A 23,733-nucleotide genomic window follows, 5' to 3' on the forward strand; every position below is an offset into this window, starting at 1 on the left:
AAAAAAAAAAAAAAAAAAGAAAAGAGGATGCCATGAAGTGGTTTGTATTTAGCTTTGTTTTTACCTTGGGTCCTTGGAAAACTAGGAAAACAGAGCTAAGTCATCCATCAAATCTTAAAATACTGCTTAAAATGAGTAACTGCTGCTCTGGCCCTCAGACTACAACATATGGAGGAACTTATTATATGACCCACTACACACCAATGTCCATGGAAATACTCCCATTAACCTCAATGAACATAACTCCAGAACTGCATAATGAAAGCAGGAGAGAAACCAATTTATCAGTGCATGAGAGATGGTGCTCACCATCAAGTCTTTCTTTTGATTACTGCAAGGCTGCAAAGCCAGTTTGACTCCTTGATGTATGGTTTGATGTGCCTCTGAAGAAAACTTTATTTAAAAGCTCTCAAAGAGGGGTAGATTAAATGTCCCTGGAAAAAGATCCTCTGAATGAACTTTTTCCCTTGGGATCAACATCTCATGTTGGTTTCCCCTTGTGTGAATTTAGGTAGGGTCTGCCATGAAGCAGTATTTGAAGTTGTTGTTTGTGACTCCTCCCCAGCATTGGCAGAATAGGTTTTGGTGACAGATCCCACATGAATCAGGGCATAGGGAATGAAACTGTTTTGCGACGTTGTTGCTGAGCGGTCCAGTTGAGCCATCACCGCTGGTGCTCTGAGATGCTCAGGGCATGCAGGGGAAGCTTCAGAGGTGCTTGGAGTTGGTGTAACCTGAGTCTCACTGCAGAACATTTTTGCACCATCTATTGATTAAGTGGCAAATTTCTAAATCTGCTTCTGTCTGGTCTGGGAACGAAAATATTGGGGGAATTGGTTTGCATCCGCAGCAAAGTGGTTCACACTTTGCTCCTGTCTGGCCATTGCTTACAGCCTGACCTGAACACCTGGTTTAGGAAGGGTGCCGGGGGGAATACTGGCTGTCTTGTATTTCTGCAAATTGCCAACAGTGTGCTTGTTTAAATGCAGAAAGTGAAAGGAAACACAAATTTGAGTTATTTACACTGGAAATGTTTGCCTGAAAAATTTTGTGTCAAGAGACATTGTACAGACATATCCAGATACAGGACTAATCCCACACCTGTTGTGTGAGCTGAACGGTAAATTTAGCAGTTTTTGGTAACATGAAAAATAGTAGTAAAATATTTCTGAAACCCTAAGAATGAGATGTCAACTCCAAATAGAAGTAAAATTTACCACTTATATAAAAGCGATGCTCTGCACCTCGCTAAATAGAGGTTCAATCAAATATATGGCATAAAATCTAACCACTTATAACCGTTGTGCATATAGTCAATACTGTGCTCTCCTTTTAAATAATGTTTTGAATTTGTATATGTTTTATTGTGCTATATTCCTCATCAATTTCTTACAGTACCGTTGCAACATTGTATATTAAATTTAATGTTAACTGTAATTTTGTCTTAATTTTTAATATCAGATCCTTTCCATTAGTTAATATTTTATGCATATTTATTTCCACTGTTGTTGCAGTGTCCTTGAAATTGTTGATACTGTTGACTGGAAAACACAGCATTTTATACAAAGTTTTAGGGAAGGCATGTTGTAAATGAGAAAGCTCAGGCCCATTTTAATTGTTGCAGTCTTCTGTATGAGTGTTACACAAGTGTTTCTGCTTAAACCCTTAAGTCTTTTACCAGTGAAATTCACAGCCTTGTGAACCTGAACCAGTTGGCTGTACCATCCATTAGCTGTTGTTGTCTCTTTATGAGCTTGGCTGGGGTTCTTTTCCTGCTGATGAGGAAGATTACAACCAGCTGTAGACTATATGGCAAGAGAGGAGGACTGTGTCACGTGAGTGTGGCAAAATGAGGTTCTGGGTCCTGCCTAAGCTGTTCCTCACTTTCTGAGGGCCACTTGCCTTTCTGCAACCCCATCTCAACAGATTTGGCCTGATGGTTATTGGGTGCACCTAAATAAAAAGGAACCTTTGTTCACTGCACATCCTTAAGCACCTAAACTGGGGATTTGGAGTTTAAGCACCAATTAGGCTCAATCCCTAAAGAAGGTATGGGGTTGGAGAGGGTCCATTATGTACAGAAAGTGTGGCCAGCTAAATACCAGTGAGCTAAATACCCCAGGTTCCAGTATAGGCTGGGGAATGACCTATTAGAAAGCAGTGTAGAGGAAAGGGACCTGCGGATCCTGGTGGACAACAGGATGACCATGAGCCAGCACTGTGCCCTTGTGGCCAGGAAGGCCAATGGCATCCTGAGGTGTATTAGAAGGAGGGGTGGTTAGTAGATCGAGAGAGGTTCTCCTTCCCCTCTACTCTGCCCTGGTGAGACCCCATCTAGAGTATTATGTCCAGTTCTGGGCCCTCAGTTCCAGAAGGACAGGGAACTGCTGGAGAGGGTCCAGCGCAGGGCAACAAAGATGCTGAAGGGAGTGGAGCATCTCCCTTATGAAGAAAGGCTGAGGGAGCTGGGTCTCTTTAGTTTGGAGGAGACTAAGGGGGGACCTTATTAATGTCTATAAGTATATAAAAGGTATGTGCCATGAGGATGGAGCCAGGCTCTTCTCGGTGGCAAACGATAGCACAAGGGGTAATGGGATCAAGCTGGAACACAAGAGGTTCCACTTAAATTTGAGAAGGAACTTCTTCTCAATGAAGGTGGCAGAGCACTGGCCCAGGCTGCCCAGGGAGGTTGTGGAGTCTCCTTCTCTGCAGACATTCAAACCCACCTGGGCATGTTCCTGTGTGACCTCATCTGGGTGTTCCTGCTCTGGCAGGGGGATTGGACATGATGATCTTCTGAGGTCCCTTCCAATCCCAAACATACTGTGATACTGTGAAGTGCTGGGAGAAAGAATATCAGTGCAAGGCACAGATGGCCCACTGTTGAAAGCAAAACAGTGTGGTGGCATCAGATCTTCTTTATATGTAGTAAAAAAAATATTGTGCACAGAAAGTTCTTGTTATACACTGCTTAATCTTATCTGGAATATAGAGAGATTGGGTTTTTATCAAGTTTAGTAATTCCTGATACTTCAGATTTCAAGCAGCCATCTGTATGTTGTTTAAAACAAGATCTGACTGTTCAGCATGCGTGTTAATCCAACTCTATCACAGAGAAAGAATATGTGAAATTTGTAGTGTATCTTTGAACTAGACAAAAATCTCAGCTGGTGAAATAATCTGTTGGGATGATATTGCTTTTGAACATCCTTGTATTTAGAATGAGCTCATTTTTTTGTGCTTATATGTATGTACAGTAGAAAAACTTGTATCAGCCTTCGTGCTTTTGGAGCGTTCCTGCTATTTGTGACAGTCCCTGAGTCCAGCTGCTACAGGTAACAGCGTCAGTGGAAAGCTCACTGGAGCTTTCTCGCAGTGGAGAACAAGAGGAAGAGGGATAGAATGGGGCACTAAAGTTCCGTTATTAGTGTGTTGTTCTGGAGAGGTGTTCCTGCACTTAATCTTGCTCTGTGACTTGGTCAAGTCACTCCTGCCTCTGAGCCTCTGTTTCTGCCACACTAAAGGAGCTGGTAGCATTGCTTGACTTCACAGATGTGGGTTTTAAATGTAAAGGAAACTCAAAATTCCATTTTAAAAATTCTATTTTAACCTGTATAACTGGTACAATGATGAAATAAAAACAGTTATTGTAATTATTGAACAATTTGTGTCTTTCCCCTGAGACAACTGTATTAATTTGGCTCACCTGTGCATGTAAAATTATGGGAATGCGAGCCCATGCCAATGCATATCACTTCTTTGTTTGGCATTTTAGCCTGGCCAAGAAATCCTATGGAGCATACTTGTAAAAACATTTTCGTATCTTAAGGCCATCTTGGAGTACAAGCAGGTAAAGATTCTATCTCCTTCCAAAGTTTTATTTATGTTCTTAGCACAGATTTGTGATATGGGCTGTGTTTCCCTGGCTTCATCCTTCACAGGGTCTTCACCATTCAGTCTGGTAGAGGTAGTAGCTGCCAGTCTAAATGTGTTGGGTTTGTTTTTTTTTTTAATCCATCTACACATCGTCCTGCTGAGATAAACAGTATTTCTTCTTCATCTTCTCTTATTGCAGAAAGGCATATTAACAGCATTTTCTCCTTATGCATCATACGCATGTTAATGAACATGTGTTCCATATTTTGTTTGTTCATTTTGCGATGCTTTCCAATGGATAGTAATCAAAAGTATGTGTAGCAAAATGTTACTGACAGCATGCGAATTGAAAAGTCTTTGCCCATAGATGGTCAAATGATTTTGTGCATCATTTTGGGAAGATCAAGAATAACTCCAGGGTTTTGAGGAGCTAATCTGATTGGCACAGAATTATTCATAGCAAAATATGTGCAGATGGGGAGCTCTTATCTATAGATATCTTAAAATTTATTGCTCTTTAATTATTTGAAACTACATCCTTAAAACAAGATTCAAGGAAAGTCACAGACTGCTTATTAACATATATGTGTTTTATTGGAGGAGATTAATAAATAATATCTGTTTAACTAAGGCCGACGAGACATTCAAAAGACGACTACTGTTAATAATTGAAAATTAAAACAAATGTACGACTGTGTTGCCAGGATTACAGAAACCAATGAATCATGCATTTATTATTTTAACTGGTATGATACAATCAGCAGGGAACTCTTAGAGCTGGTTAGTGGCTGTTGCACTGGCTGAAGCCAAATCCAGGGTGCCTGTATTAATACAGCTCATGGAATGAGTCTAATGCATACAAATCAGAGGGCAGAGAGAAAGAGAGCAATGTGAGGCGATATAGGACTTTCTTTTATTATTATTTTTAAGAAACAGGACACTCCTGCTTTACATCTATTTGGTTTGGTTAAAAGCAGTAGTGGAGGACAAGAGGATAAATAGAAGTCACTTTCCTAACAGAGCTGGGTTTTGCATTAATGCTGGGCCAGACTCGCTGTGCTATAGGGAGGTATTTTGCAACAGGGCGACACCTAAATGTCCTTCACACAGGTGTCTGCAGGAGGATATATCTCTTGCATGCACCTGATATAGCTGCCTGAGAGGGAGAGACTAGCAACACTACCAGGTAACACTACCAGGAACTGGGAAGTGAAATTACAGGTGTTCACGGTCTCAGTATTTATGCGTTAATTACTCAGATCTGCATAAAAGTAAAACAATTTAACTAACTCATGTAAAAACCCTATCAGCCAAAATGACTTTTGATATCAAAGATCCATCCACTTACGGTCTCTCTCTGTTCCTTTCTTCCCATACAAAATTCTACTGACTCCTCCTTGGGGAAGGAAGCTGCCATGATAAAAAGCTCAGATAAAGAGAGGAGAATAATAATGGCAGCATTAGCAAGAAGCTCCGCGTAACACCACTGCTTCTGCCACGGTACCTCTGTCCTCCCTAGCAGGTTCCCTGAAGCAAGATGCAATATATCTCTTAGTTTGAATATTTCATTTCCAGGGGTACATCTGCTTTCCTTTCATGTTATATTCAGCGTTACCTATTTATAACACTTTTGAAAACTGATTTTCCAGCTTCTTGATATGATACAAGAGAAGCAGAAGCTGTGTATCAGTGTAATGATAAAAGGCATGAGGAAAAGGGGAAAGTAATAATTGGTTGCAAATCAAGTTATGAACCTCAAGCAAAAATAAAAGTAGAAGAAAGAGGGAGAACTGTTCTATAACCTCAGTAAATAGCAGAAATTACAATGAGCTGTGTACATTTGGTTTGCACTTTTAGACTGAGTTAATGGATAAGGATATTTATCTGATGTTGTTTCCTCTACACATAAACTCTTCTGATTTAGATGATAGATAGAAACCATTTATACAGATAAACACAGTAGGGGTCTAAACACGGATCCCTGTGGAACACCAGATGTGAGTAAATGAACATTTGATTTTCCTCTTGTCTGCTTCTGACAACCTGATGGATAAGAAACTATCTCCTAAATTCCCTTAAAACCTGATAGCACTAATACAGATAATAACATAGAGTGAGATATGGTATTTATTAAATCTGCTCTCTAAATATTAATACGACAGCAGCTGTGATCTTTCTACTCTTTAACTGTACTCTTTAAGCACTGTGTCACTTGCTAACAAAGATAAATGCACAGAGCTGATGTAGAGGGTTTAGGACCACAGGGGTATTCAAATACTTAAGATTCATGCAATTTAGAAATTAATATTCTACATCACAATTGATTAAATAAAAGGAGTGTGAGAAATTTACAAAATTGCTTTTAAAATGGAAACAGATTGTGTGAATGGAATAAGAAGCAGCTATGTTAATTCTTTCTTGTCCGTTGTCCCAGGTGGATCTAATGCTAACCACTGAAGAGTGTATTAGCAGAAAGGAGCTTTAGTATTTCATAAGTTAGAAATATCATCTCTGAAGTGTCAGCAGTTTTATATCCATTTTTCTCTCCCTCTCCATTTCCTCCATATCTCTGAGACGAAAATCTTCCAGAGGAAGAGGCCACCAGGGGCCATGTCTCGGCCCCATGCTTTTATTCACTCTGTCATGTCTCTTCCAGAGTTAACTGGCAACTGCACTTGTAGTTCAAGCATTCTTGGCTGGTGGGGGGTGACTTCCAGTACTTCAGTACTTCCAGACTTCTTACCTACCACTGCACTCACCAGCTCCCTCTTGTGGGAACAGCCCATGAGCCCAGCACCTCTCCCAGGTCACTTGTGCTTCTTATTTATTGGCCCAGTTTGATTGACTTTGGCTGAACTGGGCTTCACATTTACCTTTGAAAGCATAGCGAGGATCAGTACCAACTTTTGCACAGGCAACAACTATAGTTTTTTGTGTAGCATAAATTCCAGCCTAATGGAACAAGGAAAGCTGAAACCGGTGTCATCCAGATTCTTAGGAAAGCCTGTGATCCGTTGCCTTATGCGACATTTGGGGTTTTTTATATCTCTGGGAGAGAGTTGCAGTGACCAAACACAAACTGTGGAGCTGTGTCTGCACTTGTGTGGAGTTTGAAGAGCTGCTCATGTGCAGGTGCTGTGGCAGAGCATGGGGTGGGATTCAGCATCAATGTGCAGGCAACTTCTGGAGTCCCACAGTTAGGTGCTTGTCTCCAGTGAGTTCTTTGTGTTGGGTTGCACACATGTGTGGGAGAGCAGACCCCATTTGTTTCATAACAATGTCTCTGGAAAGAAACTCAGTACACAGAAAAACAGCCGCACTTGTTTACAGCCAGACTAAGTTGCTGAAATGGGAGATTTGAGAGAAAGAGACTTATTGGAGACTTTCTTGCTAGAATCATTAAGGATCCTTTCAGCTCAGCTTTCCCCAGCTAACTGTCCCGAGTTGAACTATTACACTTCTGGGTACCTGTTAATCTCTTCAGTCTGGTATTTCTGATCCTGCAGTGTTTGTGGGTATTGCAAAGGGGCTGTAACCGCCTTCTACTCCGTGGCAGCACAGCCTTGCTCTTGATGAGACAGTGCAGTTTTATAGGCTCTTCTGCAGCAAGTCTATCAGTCCCAACTTGAATATGTTGATTAGTGATTTCATACTGGATTCAATAAACACAGTAGCGGGTACTTGGAATAATTCTACTGTTAGGAATGAAAAGCTAATTGGCTTTGAAGAAAATAACCCACACGCAATTTGTACCACTCCAATGGTCAGAAACTGGACCATGGATAATTGAGATGCTATGAAACACCTACTGCCTCATGCTCACAATTTTTGGATCCATTAATTCCTGCAGTGTCTTGTGCCTACCTACAGGAGAATGTTACAACAGCTTAGTTCATTATAAACAATTCTGCCCCATTTACTTTAGAATTTTGTGGTTGTTAATCCATAAATGTGTAGAATGCAAATTTGCAAACAAAGGAGCTTAGAGATAGTGACTTTTCCCTGCAATCCACTGTTTCTGTATGATGCTAAAGATCAAAATTTTAGAAAAAGGAGAACCATCTTTTCACATAAATGCCTGTGTGGGTATACTTGAGCCTAAATGTGACAGAGGTTTTGGATGGTAGATGATTAGGGGGCTTGTTTAGGTTTTTTTGATTTTATTGCTTTGGGGTTTTTTTGAGGACATGAGTCATGAACACGTAGTCCAAGCTTGTGGGTTCAGTTCAAAAATGAAAGAGAAGTTTGTGGATTATGGGAGCACAGAGTTTGGGGCCAGTATAACTACAGTTGATTCTTTACAAATTAAAAATTGAGTTAATTCTTTTCACTCAATAAAAATGTTATTTGACATTGTTATTGCTCTTGCTGTTCTGCTTTTTAGAAAGGAGAAGGCAGGAGTGTCATGGTGCTTGTGGCAGAAAAATTCAAACTGTCATTAGGTGTTGTTATTTTCAATATGATTGTAATGTCAAATGAGGGGCAAATTTTGACAGTTTTAGATTTTTTTTTCTTAATCCAAATGACACATCTTGAAAATGTTGTTCTTTTCATGGCTTTCATTAAATGATGTATTTTAAAATCTTTCCATAGCATTTCAGGATGCTAATTGATAGTTCAGATGCCTTTCTCCTACAAGACAACAAACTCTCTGTCCCACTGTGAAGTAACCAGCAGATTTAACAGCATATATTGTGCACACTATTTACTTAAATCGATGTTTTTTCAAATGTTTTTGTTGTATAGTTTATAAAATCTCTGTAGTCTGGAGATTCAAACTCCTGCAAGGAAATTTAAACTTGCTGATTGTAGGCTTGAGTTTCTTGGTTTCTTTTTATGGGTACCTTCGAAATAATTCCTAGATGCCTAAGAGTGAATCACTTGAAAAACACTGTTATGGGTTCAAATAGTCTGAACAGATGAAAATCGCTTGTTTAAAAGGGAAATTTCTTTCATCAGATCTGGTAAATTTATGCTAACCTCAATTTTTCAGCCAAACTAGCAACAGAGTAATTACTAGAAAGGGCAATAATTAGGATTCTGATCTTATTATTAAAAGATTAAACTTTCTTGGAATATTGAAGCCTTATTTTCACCTGGCATTTGATTTGATTTCACTTTATTTCACTAGCAAACGTCTAGATAAGAAATTGCTCATTGGAAAATGGTATCCTGAGTGAATAACAGTTTCTGTGAATGAAGTGGAGTCTCACCATATTTTTTTGTCTGGGTCTGCAAGAAGCTGCTCCAGTCTAATGGGTAGAGAGAGCAGCAGCATTATTCACAGCAATATGTAAAGTACCCTCTTGGGCTCGCCACACATTTTATCTTTCGGTATCAAATTGACACTCCTGCATGGGTGGATTCATTCTCTGGCAGGGAATACCACAGGCTGTATTTCTGTACTTTTTCTCTCTCCATCCAGGCATTCTCTCAGAGCCTTGGTAAATCATCATGTTAAATCATTAATAGTGAAGAAAGGCATGCTACGTAAGCAATTATATACTGATTAATGTCTAAGTTAAATCCCTCTCTTCAAAGATATTGCTGACCTGCTGAGTATCTCCATCATAGTAATTTTCTTTGTTCTCTGGTGGAAGCTCGTGGCTCAGCAGTCCACGCACAAAGGCAGGAGCGTTCTTAGGTTCAAATCCTCGTGCACAGCACTGAACATGAACAGGTGACATTCTCACAATCAACACGGGGGGACATGAGGACTGAAAACCTTCAGTAAAGCTTTATCTGGCTGGTAAAATTCTGTGCATGCCCTCAAAACTCTCGCTCTTGTTAACATCGTGGCAGTTCCAGTGGTGCCAGCGGTGCCGGGAGCTCTCAGCGAGATGGGCCATTAGTGCTGGCAGTGCTGCATCAGTTCAGCCTGCTGTGAGTAAGTGTAGATGACACGGTGCTTTAAATGTGGGCAACCCAAAGTGCTGCTCTGCAGCGGAGCTCCTGGTGTTAGTACTAACGTGAGAACCAAACAAGTGTTGGCTCATGCAGGAACGGTTGGAATAGCTTTTTTGTCCAGGTGTTAGGGTCTGCACAACAAAGGCAGGGAAACAGTAGAATTAAATCCTGACTGGTGAAGCAAGGTGGGATTCAGGGGAAAGGGATAAAAAATGATGCATAAAATACAGGAATTCCCTGAAATGTCTGTGATACGCAGTCTGCATAAATACAATGGTAGCCTCTGTAAAGTTATTTTACAGGTGCAATTCATTCTGAAACAGTACCGTGTTAAACCTTTTGTAATTTGCTGTAGGGTGGCCTTCCTGAACAGAGGACATCCATGATAGACAACCACTAAAATCATGAGCCTCTAACAGTTTAAATACACAGATTTCTCCTTGCTGTATGTGTAAAAGTGTAACCACTGACACCCAAAAGTGTGCTCACAGTGGTGACCTTATGCTACAGAAATGTAAGTCTCTGCTTTTAGCTCTCTGGGGTGTCGGTGGTGCTTTCTTTTTGTACTGAAGAGTGAATTACCGACAAAGAGCGGTCACGTACTTGGAAAAAAAAAAAAAAAAGAAAGAAAGAAAAAGGAAATATCAATATTGTATATATGCTGACAGAAAGAAATATTTATAGGGCATTTGCATTTATAGTATTTTAGACATTTTCTGTTTTTAAATCAAAAATAGATATTGAAATGTGACTGACAAGTTCTACCTCCTTTACCCCAGAAAATAAGATTCTAAGACCAATTTCTTTCCCTTTTTCCCTTAGCTGTTCTTCCTATTGCTTTTCATTGGAGTTATGTGTTCTTTAGTAGACCAAAGCCTGGATGAGAGAGTGTGGTTCATTACAGTTGTGCTGTTGTCAGGGCCGAAAAGGCAGTATTCTGCTAAAGGGTATTTTCCATAACATCAGACCCCGCTTTGCCACTGTGCATGAAAGAACAGTAACATGAGAAAGGATGGCTTTGCAGACTCTCCTTATTCAAAGCTTAATGCTCTCCCACCAAGGTTCACGTCTCTCATTTTGGTATTCAGGTGTCAACCTTCGACTGCTGGAAAGTGTGTTGTTCAGCTGCTCCCCAACTATGTATCAGAAGTGAAAACAGACCTTTTAGCATGACCAGGGATGTGCATTTTGTCAGACCCTCCAAGGTGAGAAGCTATCACTTCAGAGTTGTTACTCAAGTTGTCTTTTGTGCTGTTAGTGCTAGAATATTCACTGCATATTAATGTTTGATTAAACCAACATCCTGTGCCATGTTCTGTTATAGCCCAGGGAGCACATTGGATTGTAGGGATGAACTGGAGGTTGAGTGTATCTTCAAAGGTATTCAGATGCTCTAATGACTGCAAGCCCAGCAGAAAAGGATCGGTTCCTTTTGTTTTGTATAATGAATGCTTATTGGTTCATACATATGGCTCTGCACACATTTAAAATTCACTCTATTTCTTTAGAGGTACCAGTTGTAATGTTATTGGTGAAACAAACATTCATCTGGAATTTGAACTTTTTGCTACAGTATTTCATCTGGTTTAGTCCATGTTTTTTTGGCAATGCTGATCGCCTATAAATCATCTTACCTGTTTTTCCAATTGAGGTTATTCAACAATTGACAAAATCTGACACGGGGGTTCCAGAATTGTTGTAGCTATTAGAAGCTGTGTGTTATTTTAATATGATACCTGAGGAAGAATTTTTGGTCAGTCATCAAGAAGCACCATAGTAAATAGTGCTAAGTTTGCACTTCTTTAAAGTGCCACTACTCTAACACTTTCTCATCTCCTTCCCCCAGCACCAATTACCACTCCATCTCTGTTATCAGGCTAAGAAAATCCATATTCTGTGCAAGCTTGCCTGTGCTTGTAATAAGCAATGGAATACCACAGGCAACTTCACTGAAGTAGCTCATGGTAGGGCTCCCAGCAACACTGCTCATGCTCCTCAAGAAGAGACTTACAGACAGTGGCCACCAGCCCCATGAGGAAGGTCTTGGCCATGGACCCTGGGCCAGAAGCTGCAGGCCCTGCTGAGGCTCCTCCTGGTTGCCCCATGGGTGGAGGGGGGAGGTTTGCTGTCAGCTCTCACCCTCATGCAGGCACACTGCAAGGTAAAGATCAACATTAACCTTCTGAATGAGCTCAATTAAAATCAATAATGAGTAGAAAAGCAAGCACATAAAGTGTTACAGTAGTTTGAGGTTCATGGGTCTGGAATAAAGGAAAGAATGAAATATTCAGCTGCTGCAGTAGGACATTTTATTGCACACAGTGTTTCTCCCTTTCATGCTCATTTTCTCCATCATCGTTATTTATTTTCATATGATGCTTTACGGTGAAAAGGTCCATTAAAATAACGGAGTTTAATGCTTGAACATATTTTTCATCACTCTTTCCCTCCTCCTCTCTTCCACACACATGTATTTCAAAAGCATGGACCAAAAGCACAAAACAACTTCACCCACCAGATGAGGGCTCCTGAACATGCCAGGGTTGGAATTGCTGACTGGGTAGATGACACTGCTCTTAGTGTTTTTCAGAGAAGGCTTAGCTGACTTACAGGAAAACTAGTAAGTCTTTCCAGGTTTGCAATAAAAGGTGAAACTACAGGGAAGCAGCAACAAAGAAATAAGATTTTAGGGGCTTTCAGTATTCTTGAGGGGAAAATGTGGCAAGGGAATAGAGGAGGCAAGAAAAGTAGCTCTGCTTCAAAGGAAAAGCAAACAGGCTAAAATCATTCTAGAAGAAACATAAAATTAATATCAATTTGAGGCAAAATATTCTTTCCTAAGTGACATTTGGAGGGTAGTATGCCAATAAATTCAGTGTTGTCTTAGAAGTCTATTAATTCCATCAACTTCCTTAATGATTTGTGAAACAGTATGACTCATAGACAGTGGTGGAGCTCAGGACACCTGTGGTCTCTTGGTTTCATTGTCCTTGCCTTTGACTAGTAGTTTCAGCCCTTTGCACCTCAGTTTTCTCTCTCTACCGCACCCATTTTACCCTTTGTCTTTTCTGTTGTGACTTGTGCACCATTTGAGAAACGGTAGTACATCTGCAGTATTCCTACCATACAGGGCTTGATTTCAGCTGGTTCTTCAAAATATTATTGCAATTTAAAAAAAAAAAAAAAAGTAGTATATTTTTTATTAGGATGAGTAATAGACCTTCTAAATTTTTATTTTAGTGATGTTCCTTTTTTTTGGTCACACTTACAAATCAGGCAGTCCATCCCCTAACTTACCCCTCTCCTTAATAAACTGTTAATATTAAAAGGGAAGTAATCACTTGTATTCTTGTATTCCATGGGATCTGTTCCTGGAGCAGAAGTTGTGTTACTAAGTTCTGAGAAAGAGAATTGAGACTTAAGGGAAGCAAACTTGTTTGGTTTGTCAAAAAGGAGAAAAGCATGGGTGTAGGTTGTTTCATGAAACACTGTAGAGATGTGTGTTTTAAACTACTCATAATTGTGCATTAACCTTTCACACCATGCTGGAAATCCTACAGACTATTGTCTCACAAGCCTTCCATGGATGCATAGTGTATACACATATCTATATATTTCCCTGCCAAAACCCTAAATGTCTTCTGGGCTGAGATGTAATTTGTATTATCAAAACTGCAGGACCCATTAAATCTAGAGCTAATGGAAAGCAACTCAATTGTTACTAGATATGCAGTGCCGAGCAAAAATAAAACTTAGATTACCAATTGATGAAAGGCATTGAAGCTAATCCAGTACAGTCAGAACCAGAATGACATCTCACAAAGATAGAAAGGAAAAAGCAAAGGTGTGTTATTTAAGTAAACTATTATAAATCTTAAAACTCCAGGTGTTAAACATTGAAAATGACAGTGTGAGTGATGCATGGCAAAAGGTTGTGAGATGCTGTTTATCTCAAGGTCCTGAAAATGTAATTTTATTATCGTCACTGTTTTATTACTTGTGCCCACTAATGTTTTTGATAGGCAGAATGTTTCTCAGATCTCCAAGGAGTAGTCCAAACTTCACAGTTTAAAATAGATGGGGAAAATATTCAGGGAACATTAACTTCAAGCAGGACTTTCTGCTCTGATTGACAGAATTCATTACAGAAGGTGTGTTAGAGTTTTCATGCTCTTGCAGCTGCTCAGCTGGACTTTAAGCCTCACTTCTCCAAGCAAGATTCAGCTCAGATCCCCCTCCACCCTGTACTGATAATTTTTTAGGTGGCCCTTAAATGGCAACACGGAAAACAAATTTTGCCTTGTTTCTTAAACAGAACCTTACTAGTTCCGAATTATCTCTTAAAACCCATTCAAAATAAAACCTGATCTGAGAAAGTCCCTATTTCCTCTGCTTTCACTCTGCCTTTGCCTGTCGAGGCTGGAGGCTGCCCAGAGCCCAGTGGGATCTCTTGTTCCTTGCTGCCCCTGCTCACAGATGTCAGCACCACCAGAAATTCAGCCATGTCTACCCCAGAATCACCAGGAATTTTCCCATCCCGTGAGGGCTGTCCCAAGATGACACTCAAAAACGTGATGAGATCCATCACTAGAGGAGGCAGCTCTCTCAGCAAAGGCAAAGTGCACACTGGAAGGTGCGGGGTTAGGGGAGGGCTCCCAAGCAAGGGATTTGCCTACTTACCTAATAAGGTACATCCTGCAGTTTTCCTGGAGGGCTGGCAAGGAGTCTTGTGTCGTTCTTTCTTTATTTAAAGGCTTTATTTAAAAAGGGAAACAAGAAACTTACCCAGGCATTTCCAAATGCAAAAATTCCCAAAGGCTGGGAGTATTTCAGTGATGTCTGAAGGTGATTAATCTTCTCAAACGAATGTTTGTGACCCACTTGGAAGTCAGCTCTTCCTAAGTGGGAGTTATACTGTTAGATATTTATCCATCAGCTGCTCATTCCAGACTGCTCTAAGGTAATGCTCAGAGAGAAAGCTCACATGAGCTAATGTTAATTTGGAGGTCAACCTAGAAAATTGTGAAGGTCCTTATTGGCCTTAAAAATCTATGAATTGGTAGCAAGTGCTGGCAAAAGGTCACTGGTTGCAGATGAAAGGTTAACTATCAGACCATCTAGCAGAGCTGTTCATGCTTTTTCTTATTATAAGGACGTTAAAATAAATCCTATATTTGGTTGTCAGATGTTGCTCAGTCACTTTTCTTCACCCAGCTTCATGCAGAGGTTTTCTACCTGTAGGCTGCTCCTGAAAAATTACCAGCTACTCCAGAATGCTGTAAAGAGCCTCCTGTGAGCCCATCCCAAACGTTTCCCAAAGTATTGTGCAACAAGCAGTAGAGCAGCTCTCCAGTCTGAGTGCCTTATGATTTATGAATAACTATGGTCTCCATTAAGCTGCAGAAAGGGGATAGTGTGTTTCACCCTGTGCTGAGAACCCCATTTGTTTCCGTTCCTGTCAGCAGTTTGCATAAGTGAATGATTTTATTTCATGTGAGAGAGAAGGCAAACACACAAGTTATCCCAGCAGTGGAAGATTTGTCAAATAAAGCTTTTAATAATGGTGTTATTTGACAGTTTTATAGTGCTTCAACTTTCGAGCAGTTTGAAGGTGGTAGATTTTCAATAAAAATTAAGTCCTTATCTAGAAGAAACTGGGTCCCTGTTGTTTTAAAAAAACTGGTCTTGGCTGCATTGGAGCACCTTAATTTACTATTGAAAGTAAATCTCAATCCTTTTCTGTATTAATATATCTTGCAATCCATCATCAGTAGGTGTTCTGTGTATTTTTTTGCCCTAGTATATCAAGGTGGCCTGATAAACCACCTTCCTAACCAAACTTGTTGGGTGATCATTACGTTTCTCACAAGAATAAATTATCCGGCATAGTTTCTCTGTGGCTTACTTAAATAGTCCAGCAGTGTTTCCAGTCACTCTTACTTATTTCTTTAATTTGTTTAAGGGATCCAGTAAGTTATTCAGGTGAGGAGAAAAGGACTAGGAAGTTGCTGGTTTTCACAAGGTCAGAGTTAATCCTATCTGTGTTCATAAATCACTGTACATCATAGAGATAACCATGTAGTGACTGAGAACATGTTAATAGAAAACCAGTTCTGCACTGAAAGTTCCATTGCTTAAAGGAAGGATTTTTGAAAGAACATAGAGCTGCCTGAAATTCCCTGCGAGCTAAATAAACATAAGCTCAAAGGGTTGTATTATTTATAGATCTACTACTTTTGTTATAAAAGTTGGTTGATCTTCACCATCTTGCAGAGAAGTTAGGTTTTAGCACAAGCCTTTTACCAAAACAATTTCTGAGAAAGAGAGAACTTCATAACCTTGCGAAGTGTTTGGTTTGGATAATGAGAATGATAAACAATGGCATGAGTAGAAGTGCTATGTCTGGGATTTTAATTATCTGCCCAAGTTCACATATAGAGATGTTGTGAGAGCTCAGATTTGATGCGAAGACATCCTGCCTCCAAATTGTCTTACACGCTGGCCCCATACTAGTTGTACAGACACAATCGCATTTCTTTAAGCACAGAGCCCTTTCTAATGCTGAGGAGTTCAATTTAAGCATTGTGAACTGATATTTACAGGAAGGGTGCTCAGCTGCTGTGTACCCAGTGAAATTCATTCCAATCCTTTGTCTGCATGTCAGACAGAACATCCTGCATCCCAGCGATTTCAGCTACGTTTCAGGAATCATTAGGGTGAAGCCTTTCTACTCGATATTCTCATTAGCAGAGTTGTTAAAACCAGATACACATATGGAGTATTTTCAAATGCAGTGCCACAGTTTCTGTTCCGGAGATCTTACAGTCTGGTCCAGTAAACAGAATGAGCAGAAGACAGGAGCTGGAGGGAGGAAAGACAAAAAACCAAACAGCAACCGGATTGTTAGCAGATGTGCGGAAGCTCTTTTTACAACTGGTGTCCTCCCCTAAGAGGGCTTAGGAGAATTCTTATTTTCTTCTTTTCACTAGAACTTGCTGAGAAGCTCTTGGAAGAGACTGTTCTATTTGAAGGCCTTGAAATCTTACAACGTGATTGAAAATGAGTTATTGGTTAGATATGGTCAGTCCTGTCGTGCTGCCTCCCAGCCACTGCTGACCGGGGTGGGCCAGCACGGCATGGGGAGAACCCGTGGGGTTAAAAGCAACTTTAATTTTTAATTTCATGTTTAATTCCCGGGAACCCCTCTCACTGTTATCTGGTGACTTGGATTAGCAAGGGCCAGACTGAGTCATTCTGTGTTCAACAGCCCCTTGCTATTTTCAAACCCAGGAGAAGGACAGAGACTGGTTTTGATTTACTGACGACTTGAGGCAATGCCACCAGAGAAATTAGAGGCGTCTTTTCTTTGACTTTGTGAAAGTTGGATAGCGTCTTGGACTTTGTGTGCATTGTTTTTTGCTTTATACACAGTCAGCTCAGAGTCTCCCTCATATCTCTTTCTCCCACAGTGCTGAGCTCCTCACTCTCATCACAGCAAAGTCTGACAGGAACTTTCCTCTCTTATCTGCCTCTTTCTCTGTGCTCTCCTCCCCCTCCTCCTCGTTCTTTGCCTCCCTCTGTCTCTCATTCTCTCCCCTGCTGCTCTCAGATGGCTGGCTTTGCTCAAGGTCTGCAGGCTGGCATAGAGCATGCCTGGAACAATATGTTCCTATTAAATTTACCCTCTGTCATTGCTTCCTGAAATTAAATTGAATTTTGCTCTCAAGTTTGTTTGAAATCGCATAATAAAAACATCCCTGAATGCAAACACATTTAATCAGAAAGCTTTCCAGCATTTATATTGATAAAACACTTTTCGAAAGGCTTGTTCTAGTTTTTTAGAGAGAAGAATAAGCATGTTTCTTATTTACAATTGAAATTAATCTCTAAAAGTCTGAGTTCCCTCCATGGGTTTATTTCCGCAGCTTCCACACTACTTTGGCCACACCGAGATATACAGAAACAAACCTCAGGTATTTTCAGTCTTAGTCCTGAGCTTTACTGTGTGGCTTGTTAAAATTCAGACTGGTATTGACTCCTTGTATATATTTGATCAATACTAGTGCATTCTGCATTTATGCTGAGGGCTGCATTATACTTATTGTAAGACTGTCAGGTTTGACACCAGTCAGAGGCCTCACAGAGAGCACAGTAACGCCGTTCAGGGTTGGACCTTTAAATCAGTTAAACATAGATCACAGATTTTTGGGCTGCGGAGCCTCTATAGTTGTTTCAGTGGAAGTAAGGAGTTTTCAGCACTCCTGAGAAGCCAATAGTTGGCACATTTCAGGATCAAATTTGTGACAGCTGGACAAGAAGTTGTTCACAGTTTTGGGAGATGAGTATACAGAATAGCACGCATTGCGCAGCTAAAATTGCTGTGGTGTTAAAAAGCCACAGGGGTATTTTATTGTTTCAGAAACATTCTTCTTTGATTTGACTACAGTTTGAAACAAAACCACAGCAGTATCACTATGGTGATATATAATAGGCTATATTTCAGACAGCAAATAAGACATGTAAAAATGGCAGATTGATCACCCTGGAAGGTCCTGCAGATTTGGGCCACTCGTTGGCAATTCCAGCATCTCAAAAACTAGAACACTGCTGCAAGAATATGCAAAACTCCAGAGCCATGCTGTGCCTCTCTCTTATGTACCCTGCATTCGTTTTATATGCTGAAGACATCTTGACATCAATGGGAGGTTTTCAGAGCAGAATGTGTTTGAAGTCCGCAATAGAAATCTATTGTAGAGAGAAGAGGAAGATGTGAATGTTGACAACAATTTGATAGATCTTTTTCCAGTAGGGCTTCGGAAGATCCAGTGCTCATCTTTTTTTATTACAAATGGTGGTGTTCATCAAAGCTGACTGTTGAGTCTCTGGCCAATTATGATTTTTCAGTAGTTTGCCTGGAATTTGTATTAGTTCTCTTATTAGACAGAGTGGGCACTGCAACACAGAAGTATCTTGCACCAGGGGTGCAATGCACTACACAAACACACAGAAAAGGGAGAGAGATCTGTCCTGGCAAACTCACCATGCAAAGACTGTAGCAGACAAAGGGGTAAGGATAAGAATATACAAGATGATTCTGAACTTATTGGTATGCCTCTGTTAATTACCTATACAGTATTTCACTTCTAAGTATTGAGGGAAAGGAAAAATGAGCCCTGCTGCTATTTTCAGGCTCCCTTATTAAGCAGACAAAGCAACTCTGGTGGGTTGCTCTGACAAAGGTAAGTGTTGAGGGAATGATCTGAAGAAGCATGAAGCTATAGCAGCTGTTGATATTTTGTCTAACAAGCGTCAACATCTAGAAACATTCAGCAAGTACTCACTGTCCGTTCCTACTGCTGAATTTCATTACAATGGAAAGGCTTGGGAACAGCTGATTACTGCTCCAGAAAGGTCTGCAGAGCTTCTTTCTCAGCAGCTAGAACAAATTTCCTTAATAAAATTCCCAAAGAAAGTAATTTGCAGTGGCTAGGCAGTTGATTTTCATTTATGTTTTTATAGTTTGTCCCTATTTTAAGGGGAAAAGGTAGCTAAATTGGGGTTATATACTTGCACAAAGCTCAGCTATAAATAGGAATGAAGGCAGCAATGTAGGCCAAATCACTACTACATAGTTTGAGAATAAGCTTAACAAACCTTTGCTTGGAGAAATCAAAGGATATAATCATAAGCTGCTGTTGCAGGAGACAGGCTAATGATGTGCCAGTGATTTTTATTGCCTTGGGCTATAAGACCTTGAGGGACCTTATGGTCCTTCCCATGGACCTGAAATATTTCCACAGTTCAGTGCTACCCAGTAGATATAGAATGGCGAAAGATTACTTCTCCATCACCTTAAAGATAAATCCTGAGACCTTGGCAACCTTTGGGAGAAAATATAATTGTCTTCCTAATTAAAATTGATTTTTTTCAGTGAATGTGCCCTTCTGTTGCTATCCCAGCTGTATAACTGACTGTATCTCCCTTATTACAACAGATATTTATGGTCACCAATTGACAGCACATTCAGCACAGCATGCAGTGTGTATGATACCGGCTGTGGCAGCAGATCTCAGATCAGTTAATCCCTTTGGCACTGTTAGGGAGATATGTATATTCCGAGAACGGCTCTGTGATGGGGTTTTCCTTGTTTAGTGGACAGCACCTGTGGGTGTTTCAGGTGACATGTTAAGTAAAACTATCAACCAAGGGGACCAGGTTCCTCAGTCCTATTGTCAAAAGGAATTAGGTACCTCCGTACTTCAAATGTCTTCGAAAATCCTGGGATTACTAGTTTGACTAAGAATATCAGGCTTGAATAGAAACATTTGCAGAACTATGATGTTAGTATTCTTCATGGTTTTTGTTGCTTTATTTGCTCTCTCGGGGTATAACTTTACCTTCACAATGGTCCATCTTACAGTAATGCTTCTGAAGGCGGTTGTAAAGGTGCGAGTGATACTGTGGTTTGGCCTTCAGTATCTTCTGTAGTGTAGTAAAGGTAATAGATGTTTCTCTATTGTAAACCATGCTTGACTTTAAAGAATAAGAGAAGCTCATGCATATACTTTTGCAGCCAGCACTTTATTTGGAGGAAACTGACAAAAGAAAAAAAAAGGAAGAGAAAAGGTAATGTTTCCATCTGTGAAATAAAGAGAAGTCCTTTGGATATACTGAAGTATAATAAACATGATAGTTCAAAAGGCATTACAGAATGATACCTCAAAATACACTGCAAGTTTAATCGAAAATGCAGCATGAGAAGGGAAAAAAAAAAAAAAAAAAAAAAACAGAAGGAAATGCTTGCAAAAGTTTCATTGAGTAGAACTAAAAAAATCAAGCGACCTAAAGAGGAGTTTTGCTGTCACTGGACTGTTCTCCCTGGTCTCCATGAGTAGTACATCCTGTGGCAGGTTGCAAATGTAACAACCTCCAGACACGAGTCATCAGCAAGGACGACGCTCTCATCCCCAGCACTAAAAATAAAGATCTCACTTCCTGAGCCTAAGGAGCAATTCTCTATGTAGTAAGCTCGCATCAGCCAGCAGAGCAACACAGAGGGAACGCTCTGAACCGCTGATTTATTCAACCTCGGGGCCTTGAACTTGACATGACTAACCCGAGCGCAGTAAATGGGTTCAAATAAATGCTGGCAGTATAGAAGGCACTGTGTTGTATGACATATGGGATACGGGTCCAGGGGCTCTGGGGGCTGGTACCTTGGGCGACTAGTCCTGAAAATGAAGAGCTCCATTGCCAGCATTCACATTGTTGAAAACTGAGCACAGGAGAGACTGCTATGGATTACATGCTAGCAGAAAGAGATACCTTTTCCTTATCCTTTATTGTCTGAATGTTCCTTTTTTTTTTTAGCGTGACAGTAATTATTTAACCACCCTTCCAGGAAGCAGATTTGAAATCTTCTTTTCAACTTGTGGTGAAAGATATATCAATACTCTCAGATGTAGGGCAGTGGAGGTGAGGGAGAAATAACAGAGTAGCTTGGCTTAAGCCTAACTGAACATATCAGTCATGAAATATTTAAACCATCAATATCACACATTGATGTGCAAAATGTTTAATTATGTATCATTTCAGTTATTATTCATGTTAGATCTTAGACCTTAAGATGTACATACATTTAAAAAATAGCTCAGGAGATGTATCAGGAGTGTAGAGCAGCATGAAAAATCTGAAGGCTGGCTGTACGCTTTCGTCTTGAAAGTGTGTGTCTGAGTTGCTATTTTTTTTTCCCCTAAGTTACTGAATCCTTTTCCAGGGCTTAGTGCAAACAATGTTTTTGCCTTTAGTAAATGTCTCTGAATGTCTCTGGTAAAACCAAGATCATTTCAAAGGAAGAGCTTCAAAGTTTTAAGCTTAATGCCTTTTGGTTTTAGGTCTCTATGCTGTTTCCGTCACTGTATCTTATGTGTGTGTAACTAAGCGTCTTCCAGTATTGCACTAAGCAGCAAGACCACCATCTGTCACAAATGGTTTGTGCTCTCCTCCCAACAGCAAAGTTGTATGTACAGTGTCACGCTTCACATGCTAAATGTTAACTAAAGAAGGCAGGAGTGGATTGTTTAGAGAAAATGGTGAGGGCTGTTTGGTGGTTTTTGCTCCGTGCCCGCTGACTCCATGTTGGGCATTGGCATCTTTGTCTTCCAAGGGCACCTGATCCCACCCACAGCGCTGACTGCTGGGGAAATTCCCTCGCCGTCTGTAGGGCTGCTCGTGTGAATAACAACCGCAATGAGGGAACAGGCTATTTTGGTTCTGGCCCTGAATTCTCACGTTGCTGTATTTTTATCGCAATAATTCCAGAAATGCTGCTGTGAAAAGCACTCTACCTGTTTGTTTCTGTAGCTACCTGTGGTGCAGCTGCACGCCACTAAAAATTTGCATTGCCAAACCTTATGCTGGCAGTTCATAAGCCAAATGAAAGGGACGGAGGAGCAGCAATGGTGAGGAGAGTAGAGCTTTGATTTTTTTTTTTTTAATTAGTGTTTAAAATATTGGAATAAAAAAATGTCTGACATATTTATTCTTTATCACCTGCACAGTAATAAGTAGTGAAAGGTGTCTGTTGGGTTTGAGATTAGAATTTGTTTACAGGAGCAGAATCTGTTCCTGCTGCATTAGCAGCTCTACTCAGTCATCCACATGCCCCAGCAGTGTCACACAGTGACTGCTGAAACAAACACTAATGAAGGTATCTTTTGTTTCCACAGAGATTAACACATCTCATCTTTAGAAGTCGTTCAGAAAGACTGGATTGCTGATGCCTATATCCAGTTTCATCTTTCAATTAGCGATTGCTTTTTTTGTTAAAATCCAAGTGCTGGTGGAATTAACCTGAGCTAATTATCACTGATGGACTGATCTTTCTGTGACACCTAGAAAGCAAGACTGTCATATTTCATCTGAAATTTCCATACATATTCACTTTATGATTGGATTTTGTTCACTTTTGGAAGTCTTTTTTAAGGCTTAACAGAGCTCAAACTCTCAAGTTTCGTAGATTTCAGCTGCAGCAACAGCATCTGTGTAAAACAAGCTTTAGTTGGAGGCCTGAACCGCCAGTTATAGATGCTTCTCAGACATGGTTTTGAAACTTTGAGTTGGGTTGATGATTGTTAGTGTGGTATTGCTGGTTTGGTTTTTTTGAGGTGGCTCTCGGTGGCTGTGTGATGACCTGCTGCTGGCGCAGGTTGGATGCCTTGACCATTGGAACCCAGGGCAGCACCTGCACGTCTTAGTGCCCCCCTGTAGGTACGTTATCTGTCCTAGGAGTAAAACTGCATCTTTATGGACTGTTGGTGATGCAGCACAGCCCTGACTCCTCTGACCTCTGTGCTGTCTCCAGAATCCCTTCAGCTTTTGCAGGTGAAAATAGGAACTATTAGTGAGACAAATTAGCCTAACATGAGCTCTGGATTTTCTTCTCACAGAAGGTAGCAAGACCACATTGTTTGTTATGTACCTCGTTGGAGCAAAGTAAATCCTTCCTTCTTGGTGATACGATGTTCAGGTAACAATAGAAGTGAAACAATCCATGTAAATGATGTGCCCGCAGGCTGCCTGCAATGCAGTTCTGCAAAATATTATTTGTAGATTGTATTTGTAAATACAATCTGTGTTCTCTTGCACAGAAAGCCTTACTTGCACATTCTACCGCTTTGAAGAATTTGATGGATTTAACCACATTAAAAAGTAGTGATTTAGGGAAATTTAAATCTTACCTCTATAATTTACACTGTTTCCCAGTAATATGACACTATCTTATCTGCCTAGGCAAGATCTGCAGCTTCTAAAGTCTATTCAGAATGGCTGCACTGCATACCGGTTGCCAACTTGTAAAGCTTTTCTGAACACTGTTGTGGCTCCAAAGGATTATTTATTGAACAGTCGAGCTTGTGAAACCTTCTCAAAAGCTGCAATGCAAAGCTGTCA

General features: G+C 40.3%; 1 long non-coding RNA gene across 2 annotated transcripts in view; it reads left to right on the plus strand.

Moving 5' to 3' along the window:
* The window catches only part of LOC135575493 (uncharacterized), a 313,802-nt gene that overhangs the window by 106,113 nt on the left and 183,956 nt on the right, over positions 1–23,733 (plus strand). The window contains exon 1 of one of the 2 annotated variants that reach the window (XR_010466323.1): positions 10,427–10,988. The exons of the other annotated variant lie outside the window; for it this stretch is intronic. This is a non-coding gene — a long non-coding RNA (uncharacterized LOC135575493). Of the gene's footprint in view, positions 1–10,426; positions 10,989–23,733 lie in introns of those variants that run through there. 2 annotated transcript variants of the gene reach the window in all.

The sequence above is a fragment of the Columba livia genome, chromosome 15 (genome assembly GCF_036013475.1).
Source record: "Columba livia isolate bColLiv1 breed racing homer chromosome 15, bColLiv1.pat.W.v2, whole genome shotgun sequence".
Classification (NCBI taxonomy): domain Eukaryota; kingdom Metazoa; phylum Chordata; class Aves; order Columbiformes; family Columbidae; genus Columba; species Columba livia.